We start from the raw sequence: 16,229 nt of genomic DNA on the forward strand, positions 1-16,229 counted from the left end.
AAGTAGCTTGGTATAATCTTTCATTATTTTGTTAACAAATATTTTATTTCAAAAACTTGTGCATCATTTTTCTCCTTTATTGCATCATTATTATAAAAAAAAAAAAAACGGGAAGATTACTTGTAAAATATCTCCCAATAGCCTACAGACTGTCAAACTTGTCTAACACAGAAAGCACATTTCTGGCCTGGAAATTGTCCACCATCTCTCTTTAAAAAAACTAACAAAAGTAAAAAGCTATTTAACACAAAAGAAACATTTTTCTTAATTTGACCATCTCCTACGACAACAGCAAATAAATCAGAACCATAACCAACACACAGAAAACCATTTTGTTGTCATGTGACAAGATGATACGTTTTAAATGTTTTTTTACTCGTCTCAAACATTCTTCTGTCACTGAAATATCATCCATATCATATACACAAGTGACAAGTGCATGCTGTACAATATTAGCTTTTAAGCCTGTGTTATACTTTCCGCATGAGCAATCCGGACGCGCACGCGGACTTGTATTTATACTACCGAAAGCATACGATGATGGTCCGCTCCGCGGACGTGTTCCATACATGCGCAGTAGATCGGCTTGAACAGTAAACAAACATGTGAAGAAACAATTGCCCACAGTTATTGCACATCTGGCTGTCTTTATATTGTTTTATCGACGGATTGTACAGGTTCGAATAGCAACGGGCTTATTCACACAGCCTGCGCATGCGCAGTTGGTGCTTTTGTAGCCTGACCGCGCGAAAAAATGGGGGGCTCCGCGCACACTCTCCGATGACGATTTTTACGTCACGCATACCATAGCGGACTAGCGCACGCGGAAAGTATAACACAGGCTTTACACATTATACCACAGATATTTATAGAATGTTTTTATTTATTGTAACCTGAATGATGTTCAATATATTGTCTTTTTTCAATGTAAGCATATTTCAACTGATTAAAACAGGATAAACCTCACTTACGGCCCCCATTGCTTAACAGTTCATACTGCTCCACTGATTGTACTTCATAAAGTCCTGTTGTATTTTTCCTCACCCACAATAAGATCACTATAAGGAGGATTAAAACAAGCAATCCCAATACCAGAGCAACAATAGGAAAGTAGTTGCGAGAATCATCTAAAAAAGAAAGCAAAAAAAAAAAAAAAAAAAGTATGTTCAGTTAATGAAGAACTAATTTTAAACTCTAGTATTAAACATTCATTTTGTGGTTAAATGTCAGTAATATATCACGCAATTAAAAGAACTATCATTTAATATCTTATGGGCAATATCATATTATTTTCACAGTCACAGCCCAAACCTCTTATCTCCACTACGAAGCTTTTGTCTTTGCGTCCAAATGTATTCGTGGCACTGCATGTATAAACTCCAGCATTGGTAGACGTGGCTCTCTCAATGTTTAAGGTTATGTGGCGCCTCCCAGTGGAGATGTTCTTATTTTTGAAGTTCAACCACATCTCAGGTTCTGGGTTACCAGTCGAGGAGCACTCTAGCGTTATGTTGCTGTCTTCTCCCCCGACAAAATTCTGTTGGCTGACATAAAACACTGGGGCATCTGTGTTGAAAGTTGTCTTTGTTAATTCATTGGCTACGGTTGTTAAAGAAATATACATTGAAGACAATTTTTCTCTTAGGTAGGATGTTGATGGTGAATGTAGAATTAATTGTTCCATGTTGGTTATGTGCGATTAAATGATACCGGCCACTATCAGTCAAATTGGGATAAAAGTCACGCTGGATAATTTTTCCATTTTTGTAGAGGGAGAATTTAGGCTTTGGTAATCCATCGGCTATGCAAGGAAATTGGAAGAATGTTTTTTCTTTTACTTCGTAGCTCTCGCTGCAGTTCAGTTCTGGAGGATCTATTTTGGAGAGATAATCAGTTTAAAGACACAATCAGAGGTAAAACGTCAGGTTTTAATGCAGAAGTTCCTGAAGAACTCTCACACTTACACTCTACTGTGATGTTTATAGAACAATTGAAATCACCATGGTCATTACTGGCAATTATTTCATATTGGCCAGAATCAAATTTGGTAAGAGGCATAGAGGAATTGACTGATGATGCTTTGTGTCTCCAGGAGATGTCTGGACGAGGGTTACCCACCACAGAATATACATTTAAAGGATGTGAATCCAGTGAGGTCCCTGTCAATGGTGACTAGCTGTTACAAAATTGAATTTTTGAAGCATCTGGAAAAGAAGAACATAGAAAGATAAGAAGAACATATTTATTTGTTTGTATTTTGGGAGAAGTTCTTGCTTCTTTACATATGTGGAGACATAAAACAATATTTTGTTCACTAACAATATACAGTGATATTGAGAGGGTCTGATGTTTCTTTTGGAGGAGGTTGAGGTCCTTCTGCTCCCAGTTCCAGCTCTGCTTCACACCTGTATTGAGCTCCATCATCAGCTCTGTCTGGACGGATCAGGAGTGTGGTGGTTTCATTCACTGGAGTCTTGTTATCCTCAGTGAAGGTGGTTTGATTCAGCAGTCTGTCCTTTGTACCATTTGACAGTGAGATTCTGAACTGGAGCCACATCGTGAACATCACACTGGAGCTCATACTGCTTTCCCTCTATCATTGGTCCTCTGTGATTCACAATACTGATGGACACACTGTCTGGAGTCTCTGTGGAGGAAGATTTACAAACTCTGAAATCTGCAGTGATGAATGTACATTAGATATTTTTGAGAATGAGAAAGACAAAAATATAAGTAACAGGGAAACTGACTGTAAATAGTGACTGGGAGCTCTACTTGACACTGTTCCTCATGGTTTATGTAGCAGTATGGCTGTATGTCCCATTCTATCAGATTTGACACTCTCCATGTGATCAGACTGTCTCTGGTCATGGTCACTGCTCCCTCACTGGCTTCCCATCCCATCCCATCCCTTTATGTGGGACTGAAGTTTTGTAGTCAGCTGAAACATCGTCACCGTACCTCACAACAGCTCTCCGTGGGATGAGTTGAATAGGACATTGACTCTCTACAGAACAGCATGTGATTGAAAACCAATGAAGCTTCATCACAGAATAACAGCATTATTTACAAATCAGTTTGGGCATTCATCTATCTATACAGTACTGTGCAACAGTCCTTCATATATTTGGCAATGTAAAGCATAAATAAAATAGCTTTTCACAAGTGTGAGCAATAAAATTAGAGATGCCTTAGTGACTTTTCACACAGAACATGCTTTTGAGTTTAAAACCATGAGACTCAGGGCAGTGGAATGAAAAAAACGCAACACACGTTTTTTTAACCATGTGGTATTTCCTCTCTTAGAGGTCACACTTGTGATCATCGGCGGTCAAAACAGACAGAAGACAATAAGCGCAACATATTTTATTAAATGAATGTACTGTATTTTGTTTCATGATATTTGTTGTTTAATATTTTGCAGTTTGATGGGATTTCATGGTACTAGACAATATTCACCTCTAAATTATGCACCATTTATTACTATATAAAATAAATACATTTTGTCTGTCTGTCTATCTATCTATCTATGTGTCTATCTGTCAGTCTATCTCTACAAAAAATGTTATCACTGCAGCACTCTTTTAAACAGTAAGAATGTAAATATTAGAAACTGTAACTTTGTAGCGGAACACTGGATGCACCAAAGGATCAACCTCGAATAAGGACAAACACCAGTAATGCCTTTTCTTGGGTGTTTACTGCAAGCATGAAATGGGACAGTGTTACAACAATCATCTGTTCTGGTTTCACAATCTGCAAATACATCATTTAGTTAGTACATTGCCCCATTTTTCTAATATGCAGGCGACTTACAAAACCAAAGTAACAACTCAGTTTCAGTTTCTTCTCTTTAACACATATAACATGCTTTGAGTCATGAACTACATTACCCAAAATGCACCGCCGATTACTGGCGCGCATTTCACTTTGTGCAGCAAGGAATTAACCACTCGCGTCATCAAAATGTAATATATACTCCCAACCCCTCCCCCATAATGAAACGATGGATCATCCCTTACCCAGTCTTTCTGCGCTTGGATTTTCTTAACCAAAGTAACAAACAAAGTTTGATGAATTATAACACTTTTACACCATTACAACTTAACACTGCCTGAGGACAAAGAGGTAGATGTGTTTATTCAAAACTGATCTGTAGATTTGATGATGAACACTTTGCTGTCGCTTCCCAGAGAGTTTGTGGCGGTGCACGTGAGGACTGGAGCACTGAGGAGCTGATCTCTTTCAGATGCTCTGAGTGCCATGTATAAGTAGGAGCTGGGTTTGCCTGTGACCTCGTCGTTTTTAATGATGGTCTCTGTTGAATTGGAGTGTTTTGGTTTATCTGAGGAGGACAGAGAGACATTTAATAGCACAACAGCACCATGATGAGCAGCTGTTATTAACAGATCAGAAAAATACTGTACAACTGAAACCTTTTTATCTATGGTAATGCAATTCATAATATGTAATATTTGATCAAAATTATCTGTTAATATGCAAATCTCTGTATGTGATGAAATACGACCGTTCCTTCACACTAGAAGGCCCTTTAGAAAATATACATTTAATTAAATGGCAATCATGGAAATAATAAACTTACAGTGTACTTCAGCACTGAGAGGTTCTAAAGATTCTATAGGATATTGAGGTCCTTCTGCTCCCAGTTCCAGCTCTGCTTCACACCTACAGTGGGTACGGAAAGTATTCAGACCCCCTTAAATTTTTCACTCTTTGTTATATTGCAGCCATTTGCTAAAATCATTTAAGTTAATTTTTTTTCCTCATTAATGTACACACAGCACCCCATATTGACAGAAAAACACAGAATTGTTGACATTTTTGCAAATTTATTAAAAAAGAAAAACTGAAAAATGCTCAGTATTTAGTAGAAGCACCCATTTGATCTAATACAGCCATGAGTCTTTTTGGGAAAGATGCAACAAGTTTTTCACACATGGATTTGGGGATCCTCTGCCATTCCCTCTTGCAGATCCACTCCAGTTCTGTCAGGTTGGATGGTAAACGTTGGTGGAAAGCCATTTTTAGTCCTCTGTGATTCACAATGCTGATGGACACACTGTCTGGAGTCTCTGTAAATAGATTTCAGAGATATCGATATTCACAGTTATAAGTGAATTCCAGAAAATAATTTGTTTTGGGGGGGGGAAAAAACAACTCACTGTAAATAGTAACGGGAAGATTCTGTGAACACTGTGTTTCATTAGAGTACATGTAACAAGTTAGCTTCATCTCCCAGTCCGTCACATCCACACTTCTGAAGATCTCTTCAGTGTTCTCCATTGTGTCATATCCCTCCCAACTCAAGCCGAACTGGTGTGTTTTGTCGGTGGAGGAGCAGTTCACTGAAAATGAATCTCCATATTCAACCACCACATCAACAGGACTGAACAAAATGGGGCAGTCTGAAAAAAGAGAACAAACTAAGACAATGCATTATGATAAAAATAATCTATGTGCAAAGTAGTATTATTAGAGCTGCTAAACATTAGTCAAGATATAAACACGTCATGTAAACTGAACTTCTACTTGACTTTCACCAAATGACTTTGCTACAGACTCAAATCTTATTGTTTGATGTAACAAATTCTGATAATCATCAGAAATTTAGCATTTATATTTTATGAATTGTGTGCCTTGTATTTACCCACAGAAAGTAATAGCACGATTCCTTAAAGGAATATTTCATCCAGAAATGAAAATGCGCTCAAAATGTACTCAGGTCATCCAAGATGTAGATGAGTTTGTTTCTTCATCAGAACAGATTTGGAGAAATTTAGCATTACATCTCTTTTAGATCACTACATTTAGCTCACCAATGAATCCTCTGCAGTGAATGGGTGCCGTCAGAATGAGAGTCCAAACAGCTGATAAAAACATCACAATAATCCACAAGTAATCCACATGACTCCAAAGTGAAAAGCTGTGTGTTTGTAAGAAATCCATCAAGACGTTTTTAGCTTCAAACTGTTATACCGGCTAAAATATGAGTCCTATATCCATAATATTTATTTCTCCATTAATAAAGTTGTCCTGTCTGAATTAGGAGAGAAATATGCACAGATCAAGCACTGTTTACATGCCAAACAGTCCAAAACAGTTCTAAACAATGTTGTTGGACTTTTTCGCTGGAGGTTATTATAACGCTAATCCATAAGCGTTATTATGGATTATGGACTTGTTTTTGGCCAGAAGTGACCGTTTAAACTTAAAATGCCTTAATGATGGATTTGTCTATTACAAACAGACAGCTTTTTGTTTCACAAGACATTAATTGATGGACTGGAGTTGTGTGGATTATTAGTGTATTATTGTGATGTTTTTATCAGCTGTTTGGACTCTGACGGCACCCATTCACTGCAGAGAATCCACTGGTGAGCAAGTGATGTAATGCTAAATTTCTCCAAAACTGTTCTAATGAAGAAACAAACTCATCCACATCGTGGATGGCCTGAGGGAGAGTACATTTACAGCAAATTTTCATTTTTTGGGTTCATTTTTTTCCCCAAACAAAAGTGCTATTATATTCCGTGGGTTAGTTTCTGTGGGATAGTTCATCCAAAAATGCAAAGTCTGTCATCATTTACTCACCCTTATGTCTTTATATGTATTTGGCACTTAAAAGAAGATATTTTGAGAGAAAGTCATCCAGGTTTAAAACGGCATGAAGGTGAGTACATAATGACAGAATTTTCATTTTTGGGTGAACTATCCCTTTAAGGGTAAATAAATACATTTCCTTTAAACACCTCAGTGAAACTGGTTGAACAAATATATATATTTTTTTTAAAAATCACTTTCCCCTTAATTAACAATTAATGTTATCATTGTTCTCAATACTGCACTGTAAAAATTAATCATGGGTCTTTTAATTTTCATTTAAAAAACTAAGGTGATAATTAAAAATAGTGTGTATATTTTATTAAAGAAATTGTTGTTCAGTGTCGTGTCAACGTGTCAACATTTCACTAATAAAACCAAGAGATATGTTTTCCTCACTTAAGCAGTTTTGAGGCTTGCATTGAGGAACTGATTAAGCTGATAAAATTAAGGAATAAATACCTATTTTTAAAAAAAAAGTAAAATTTTGATTTTAGATTTAGATTTTTGATTATTAGTTCCCACCATGCTTTGCATATGGCTGGATATGGAGAGTAAAAATGTTTAATGTTCAGTTATGTTTGACATTTGAAAGAGTTTTTGTTATGTTGAAGCTTCTGTCATTACCATTGCATGGAAGAGCAGAGCTTATGGTTAGGATATGGATAACTGCATGTACTAACATTATAAGGAAATATGCTTTTTTCAATGAGCAGTAGCTTTGCTAATGCCAGTACAGTTACAAGTTTTCTCCTACTTGAGCTGTCTCACTGTTAATAGTCTTATTAATTGTAATTCAAATACAAACAGGCCTTACTCAAGAACACGAACTTTTGAGAATCAACTTAAAATAAATGAGCATATTTCACTAATAATATTAAAATCATTGTGTTATAAATAATTTTGGAGATTTTACATGATTTATTCAGGTAGATTCCTGAATCAAGCCTTAAAATCTACTCATAAATATTACATGTAATATTGTTACCATATTTTGAGTAGCATATAAAATTTTCTACAGTGTTTAACGTGTCCTGTGCATATCTGTTAACATTTCAAGAAAATGTGTTTAAGAGTTTTATGACCCATGTAACAGCCTTGAAAATAATGCACAGCAGATATTAGACAACAGTCAAGCATTAAGGCAGAATGCATTGCTTTTCACAACAGATATGGCGATATGATTTTGTTTTTGGTGTAACTAACTACACTTTGGTACATAACTGATCCTGCACCACAACAGACATTAATGACAAATCATGTGGTTTGTTGCTATTATTTTTCCAAGCCAATAAACAACCACCTACCATCCCACGCAGAATACCTTTAGAGATGCCAACCATTCAAAACACCATAGTAACCACATCCATATCAAAAATGTCTACTTATCGATTCAGTCAATATTCAGTTTCTATAAAAGTTCTTATACATGAAATTATCTCATTCATATGTTCTCACCCTGTGTACAGAGGAAAAACAAAGATCAACATGTCTTGAACGTTTGGGTGTTAGAGGTGTGAAAGCAACTTGAAGGCCTGCCTACATGTGCTTAAAGGGGTCATATGATGCAATTTCAATTTTTCCTTTCTCTTTGGAGTGTTACAAGCTCTTGGTGCATAAAGAAGATCTGTAAAGTTGCAAAGACTAAAGTCTCAAATCCAAAGAGATATTCTTTATAAAAGTTAAGAGTCAACCACTCCTACCTAAAACGGTTCGTTCTAACACGCCCCAACATACCTACGTCGCTCTGTGGGAAGATTTGCATAACGCAGCCCAAATGTTAACGCAAAGAAAGAAGGAGTAACTTTTATTCTCGCTGTAGTATTGTTGCCGCCGCTTCTTTTTAGCAGCATCATATGACCCCTTTAAGTTTCTGTTCAGAGACTAACACCTACCACACCCTCTAATAACTTTTCAAAAGTCACAATGTAGCTTTTGGCAAATAAAAAGTTAGTGGTCTGGCTTTAGAAATTAAGATCACTTAAGATCACTTTGCAAAGTGCGATAGCTTTAAAACACTTTTTAGACATGTAGGTCTAACCACATCACCTTCGAAAAACAGCTTCAAAACAGCTTCAGTGTTAATAGGGCTAAAGAAATAAAGAAAAAAATACATAAAAACAAAAGAAATAAACAGGACTGCAAAAATAAAGATGAACTCCCTCCATAGATGACTTGCTAGAATTCTAGCCGTCAAAATACTTCAAAAGTTGAAAGGATCCACAGAAAGACTCTCAGAAAGGACAAAATGGGGAGAACTTACCGCCATGAGCAAGGCTGATCAGCAAGAGACCTATCAACGGCTGAAGCAGAAGCATTGTCAAGCAAGTGATAAGCAATAATGCCGGTAATGGCTGAAATGGATGATAGATGCAGAGTCTCGTTTGGTATTGTTTGTGAAAAGGATTTATTTGCTCTTAATTGTGATAATGGTATGAAGCATGGCATGAAGTGTCTGAGAACAGGAAATCCTGCCCAAACTCACAGTAAGAAAGAGGAAAACCACATGTGTGAGGCAATAAAAAAGGCGCAAAATGAAATGCATAATCTAATTAAAAATACATATTGTTTTAGTTTAAAGAAATAAAGTAAAAAATTATAATTTTAGACAACACTCTGGTATAGTGACTAAAATATGTACATAATATATGCAATTTTCCAAAATACCACACTTTTTATATTTGACAGTTGAAAAAAAAAAACAATCTAATGTAAATATTCTAAAATACAGTTATGCATCAGAATGCATCTGAATAAAAATATTCAAATCGTGTCTTTGTTTGAAAAATATTAATACAACTTTAAGACTAGATCTCTAATAAAATAACCTGAAGCTCCATAAAAACATTCAGTGCTCATTGTCACATCTTTGTGAAGAAAAGGTGGCAAAAAGTGGCACTCATTCTATGTACTCTCAATTCTCTGGGTGCTCTGCTGATTTGTTTCTGTTCATGTTAAGCAGGTTTGATCATCATGGCCAATTTCTTTACGGAGTACGAGCCTCCGTGGAACTCTGCCCAGTAAACACCATCCTGGTATTGACTTCTGTAATGGCCTCCTCTATACCACACCCCATTCAAGTTGGAGTGGGCACACATGTGGTACCACCAGCCGCCCTTCTGGTAATGAGCACAGTTACCTAAGGAGGATAGAGAACAGAAGGCTTTTAAAACAGTTTTTAAGGACAAATCATATAAATTAGGTGAAATACAAAAACAAATATAGACTGATCACCTGAGTAAGCATCCATATCGCGGTCCAGAGTGGCGAATGCTTTATTGTTGTGCCATGAGAGGGAGTCTCCTGCATTGCCTTGATAACTGCCTAACCGTAGTCGGCACCTGAAAGCTGTCGTATTCCGCAAACACCTGTCGTCCTTGCCAGTCTTCAATGGCTACTCGCAGCTTGTATGTGGCCTGAGAGGTGAGCCAGAACAGGTGATCCAAACCCAGCCAGTATTCTCCATCCAGATTCCCAAAGCCTTGCTGTATATAGGCAATAGTTATGTCATTAATTTAAAAAGGTGCATTTTGTGCATTAAAATCTGCTTTTTATTATTCATAAGGGTGCTCATGAGCACCCCCATGGACCCTATTTTGCAGCTTACGTGGCCCACAACGCCCATCAGTTGTGAAGGGCCATGGATTAAACCTGAACATACCATTGCAACCCATGGATAATAGGTGTGAGATCAAAGATGGAATACACTACATGACTGAACAGATAATCTGAACAGATTTTAAAACACTAGGTAATATAGGTATCATATACTTGCCAACTCTTGGCAAAAGTCATGTAGTGACTTTAGTGGTTTAGTGGTCAATACACAAGTAGACAGCAACAAGTGATAATCTTTATGAGTGAGTCATTGATTCATTCATTCACACAATTCAATCAAACACAAAGACTCATTCAGAAACCAAACAAATGACTGTCTTTATGAGTGAGTCATTGAATCATTCACTCAAATGATTTGTTCAAACACACTGATTCCTTCAGGAACAAGACACCTGACTGTAACTAGGAGTGAGTCATTGAATCATTCACTCAAATGATTTATTCAAGCACATTACATTAATACAGAAACCCAACACCGCTACTGTGGCTACATCTGAATAGACTCACTTCTCTACTATATAGTATTCATAAAACAGTAGAGAAAAAGTACCCGGATGACCTACTGTTTCCGGAAAATTTGCAAAGTATGCATCCAATGGACACTTTACTATCCCATGAGGCCACGGGAGAGGATTTGTGAACGTCAGCGAAGAGACATCTGATGCTGGTAGGTCACATGACAATGACAACATGTCGATGTAGTATGGATTACATTCATTCTACACACATTCATACCATAATAAAGAACATAAATTTTAGCTGTCACAAAGTACTTATTCAAAGAGAGATGTGCAATGTTTTTTCTGAGTTTAATTTGTTTGGAACTAGTTGCTTTGGCGGAAATGATACACAATGTGCACAGATGCTACATGGACTTATTTACAGGCCTACCATGTCAGCTTGACCACATAAGTAATATTTTGTTGCGTGCACCTTGTACTGATCCCAGGTCCTAAAGAAGTTGACAAAGCCATCCTGTCTCCTCTGGATAACGGTCCAGCCACCCTGAGCTCTGCTCTGGTCACACCAGGCCTGCAGTAGACGGTTAGTATTGTGTGGTCGCAGCAGGTAGATGCCACTGGTCTTCTCTCCTGACTCTAGCACTTGATGACAGTCATTCCATGGCCCTTTAAAAGAGACAGTAAGCTGGATCATTCCTACTATTCAGTACATTTTCATGTCTCCATCATGCATTCCCTTTTTTTAAGATGACAATCAATCCAAGTGAACAGGAGTTGAATATATAATTCATTTAATTACACTGTACGGTTTGACTGGATATTATGGCACAAACGTTTAACATAAAAAAATATTCCAGTGTTTCTGCATTGATTTCATTCTCTAATAAAAAATTTTTAAACAAACCCTGTTTTCTTGAGACTATTGTTTTAATTATACCTTCTATTTTCTATCTTCATTGTCTTTTGTAAGCCAATGAATGAATGACATTATCATTCCAGAAAGTGACATCATTTGTGGTGGGAAAACATCCAGACGTTTTATGGTATTAGCTGGCTTGTCTCACTTTAAAACATTTCATTAAAATCACAGAAACTGGGTATGATTATTACATAGATAGTATCATTACATTTCAAAAGAAAGATTTAACAAAAGCTGTTCAACAGATCTGAAACATTCAGAGAAGCTAAAAAAAGCTGTTTTGGTTTCTATGTTCAGAATTTCAGATTTAGCATTTGAGTTGAACACATGAGATGTGTTGGCAGCGCTCTATAATGAACCGACAGTGTGGAGGAGCTGGATGGATGGTAAGGAAGGGCTGGGGTTCTGTTGGTTCAGAAAGCAGCAAGGTCACGATCTGTATACTGTATGCAACCATCTCTCAGCCTTTACTTATCAGTTCAACATGGTGGAATTCACACTCCCACAAACCACCAGAAGAATCTGACCTATCGCACTCACTGGCACGTTCCATACATGTGTACCTAGATACTAAAACCTGAAAGAAATTGTTTGCATTGTTAGATTTAAAATATATATATATATATCTTGATTTGTTAAAAATAAATAAATAAATAAATACAATTAAAAAGGAAACTATTAAAACTAAAAAATATATAATTTTATTTAATTTTAAAATAATGTTTTATTTTGATACTTTTTAATGTTATAAAATTATTTTAAAATTCATTCTATAAATATATTTATTTTAAAGGAATAGTTCACCCAAAAATGAAAAACTGGTGAAAACTGACCGTCAAGCCATCCAAGATGTAGATGAGTTTGTTTGTTCACTGGAGAAAGCAATATTTAATGGATAGAGAACTCATATTTTAGAAGCCATGGTTTGAAGTTAAAAATGTCTTAATGGATTTATTACAAACAAACAAACATCTTTTCGCTTCACAAGACATTAATTGATGGACTGGAGTCATGTGGATTACTTGTGGATTATTGTGATGTTTCTATCAGCTGTTTGGACTCTCATTCTGACGGCACCCATTCACTGCAGAGGATTCACTGGTGAGCAAGTGATGTAATGATCCATTTCTCCAAATCTGTTCCAGTGATGAAACAAACTCCTCTACATCTTGGATGGCCCGAGGCTGAGTACATTTTCAGCAATATTTCATTTTGGGGGGATTATTCATTATTCCTTTAAGTACATATATATTTTTTCGGTAAAAATATAACTCAAAACCCTTCTTCAATTGTAAATGTCAGCATGAGTGTGCTTTTAAAACAGATTAGTGGCTGCCATAACAGTGACTTTAATTTGGATCTGTTAAATGGAGTGGACATGTGTCCTGTAATCTCACACCCGAGATGGTGGAGGCAAAAGCATTGCATTGTAATTCAAGGGTTGGGTCACAAAGCTTTTATAAAGGTGGTGATTAACTTGCCTATGTTATGTGCATGTGTGTGTGTGTGTGTGTGTGTGCTTATGCTAATACACCGCTTTCAGCCTGAGCTCAGCTCTCACAGTCTGTGAAGAGTAATGAGCGTCACCACCTCTGATAAGACACTGTTTGGAATTCTCAGAGATAAAGCTTCCTGACTGCAGGTCACTGACACTCAGGGCTTCCGAACTCCTACATGGGAAACACGTATATGACTCATATCTGGGATTCTCTTTTTTGCTAAGACAAGGTTCATTATTACTATTGCAGGTACTTTAGGTTAAGGATTTAAACAAACCTCTAACCCTTATCTATCCCTTACCTATTTATGACAGGCTAAACCAGCCAAGGTACCAGCACAAAAACACACTTAGCAAAATATTGTTTAATTATCGTTACCGGAAAAAAAAACCAATAAATATCCAGATATCTTTTTTTTTTTTTGTCTGTCAATATCACACACTTCTGCAGACATTAAGAACACTTCAAATGTGGTGGCTTGTTGACGAGGGCTGAGCATTTTTTGACTTGGATGATAAAACAGGCAAAAAAAGATGTGTTGCTGGAGGGACCACACTGAGTCATTTAAGTAATTATTGGGTCATTCAGTACCTAGCAACCACACTGAACACCTTAGAAAACACATAGCAACACACTAAAACAACTCAAAACACCTTAGAAATCATAAAGCAGTGCCAGCTACGCCCTAGCCTTTAGGGATTTTTAGGCTACCTGGAGATTTAGTCACAGGGTAAGTGATGAAAGGTGTGTCTGTTGGCAGACTGCATGGGCAAGTCGTCAAAGCTCTCCAGCAGTTCTGGAGGACTCTGTTCCTGGTGGAAAGGGCCACTTTGGTCTCTTTGGACATTGCTGGCAACTTCTTTAGGCTCTGTGTTCACATTCACCAACCCACTTGACTGTTGAACTGGAAGTGATGTGGTTTCCTGAAAGACATTCATAAGAAATTTCTCTTGGGTTTGAGGGGGGTGCACCTGTGTTTGTGAGATTTCCAAAGTAAAACCTGAAAGCTCAGACTGTGTCACAGTGGGAGAATTCAGAGATGAGGGACAGTTGGATCAAAATGCAGATAGTGTTAATTAAAACAATAACAAAACACAAGACAAAGCCAAGAAACAAGACGCAAGTCACTGGCACATCCATTAAAGGACAACACCAGACTATGGCCCAATCCCAAATGGCACACGTCATGTGCATTTACAGTCTTGTGGACTTACAATGGCCGCCATGTGAGCACACCTGTTAAGTCTACGAGACTGTAGGGTGTCCCATTCACCATTTTAGCTTTCAGAAGGGTGCTTGCGAGCTTCCCCTTTGTGGCTGCCATGCACCCTAGGGATGGGTAGATCGACACCTATAGTGTCGACACACGTTTCGAGTTTTTGACACACTAGTGCTTCGAAACAGTGTTCCGGAGCATTGCTTGAAATGAGGCTGTCACGTGACCTGTGAAAACGAAGCTTCATTACCTCACTGACACGTCACGCTAGGCTCAGATACAAAGCACGTCGATTGCGCTGTCCCATACCCTCGATCCATTTAGTGCAATGTTATAGTTATATCAGTCAGCATGCCTATATGTATGTAGTGTTTTTACGTGGTGTATCGTTGTTAATTATAGTACTACTATTTAAAACAATGACATGTGAATGTCTGACATATGAATCTCTTAAAACACCTTGCGGGCTCAACCACTGGTCCCAAAAAGGATAAAAGTCCTTCCTTAACCACAAACATTTTTGCTGCCTGTAAATGCCGTCCTCTGTTGTCAACAGCTCACAGTGGCGAGAAAAATATATTATTGCAAAATATATTAAATGCAATAACTGCATTTGTATTTGTGCATTTGTGTTTTTTAAACAATGTGCATGTTTATGTTCTTTTGTAAGGAAGACACAAAAATGGTGCAATGAAAAATGACGTAGGTCTAATTTATTGGTGTATTAAACATTATATTTATGTGAAAAGACACAAGTTTGATGCAAGTAAAAATGAAGAAAATAAAGTCTTTATTGTCATTGTATTGTGCAAAATACAATAAATTTGGGAAATTCTATCGCTGCACATATGCCGCCTTGCTATGACACATATGCTGATTAAACAGACAATTAAACCTTACAATGACATCCCAATGAACAAAACATTTAAATCAGGGCTGCCCAAACTCGGTCCTGGAGGGCCGGTGTCCTGAAGGGTTTAGCTCCAACCCCAATTAAAAACACCTGAACCAGCTAATCAAGCTCTTACTAGACATACTAAAAACTTTGTGGCAGGTGTGTTGAGGCAAGTTGGATCTAAACTCTGCAGGACACTGGCCCTCCATAAAGCATCAACGCAGTTTGTTGTAAAAGTCTCCATGCTTCAAAAGCCTGGTTCAGCACATTCCTAATGCACCCTTGATGCCCACTTCTTCTGAATTCACACTGAGGTGAGCTCCACAGCAGACTTCTACCCAACAATCAAAGTGGCATTATATAATGACCGTGTGGCCTCAGAGGAAGACCACAAGCCATTGAACACAGGAAACACAAAGGGCTATATATACAGGGGTTAACAAGACTACTAGACACATCTGGAAACAATCAGACTGATGACAAAGGGAAACAGAAACAGGAAACAAGTAAAACTACAACATAAAAGTCCACAAAACAAAGCAAAAGCACAAAGGCACAGAATACATAACAGATGGCTCTTTTACCTGCAGTGCTTTAGTGGGGTTCTTGAGCTGGCACTGTTTCTCCAGATGTGTGATTAGTTGGCTCTGGTTGCTCACTAGAGAAGTGAGTGCATCATACTTCTTTTCCAGCTCTCTGTAACTGCTGGACACCTGAAGCACCGGTCAGGATTTGCCATCGCACAGTTGGTGTACTTCAAATCTTAAAAATATTTTCAGAAAATGTTCACAGATAATTTAATAGTATATTTTTATTGTAATGTAATCTATTTATGTGTATTGCAGATAATATGTGACCCTGGACCACAAAACCAGTCTTAAGTCACTTGGGTATATTTTTAGCAATAGCCAAAAAAACATTGTATGGGTCCAAATTATCAAATTTTCTTTTATGACAAAAACCATTAGGATATTAAATAAAGATCATGTTCCATGAAGAT

The 16,229-nt window shown here is 37.3% G+C and overlaps 2 pseudogenes; both read right to left on the bottom strand.

Annotated features, from left to right (window-relative positions):
• Positions 1-893: 893 nt before the first annotated feature.
• Positions 894-3,078, bottom strand: LOC107754721 (hemicentin-1-like; annotated as a pseudogene).
• Positions 3,079-9,481: 6,403 nt separating this feature from the next.
• LOC107754720 (angiopoietin-related protein 2-like) lies at positions 9,482-15,954 on the bottom strand (annotated as a pseudogene).
• Between the last annotated feature and the right edge of the window lie 275 nt (positions 15,955-16,229).

The sequence above is a fragment of the Sinocyclocheilus rhinocerous genome, unplaced genomic scaffold (genome assembly GCF_001515625.1).
Source record: "Sinocyclocheilus rhinocerous isolate Xijiao unplaced genomic scaffold, SAMN03320098_v1.1 scaffold3609, whole genome shotgun sequence".
NCBI lineage: Eukaryota > Metazoa > Chordata > Actinopteri > Cypriniformes > Cyprinidae > Sinocyclocheilus > Sinocyclocheilus rhinocerous.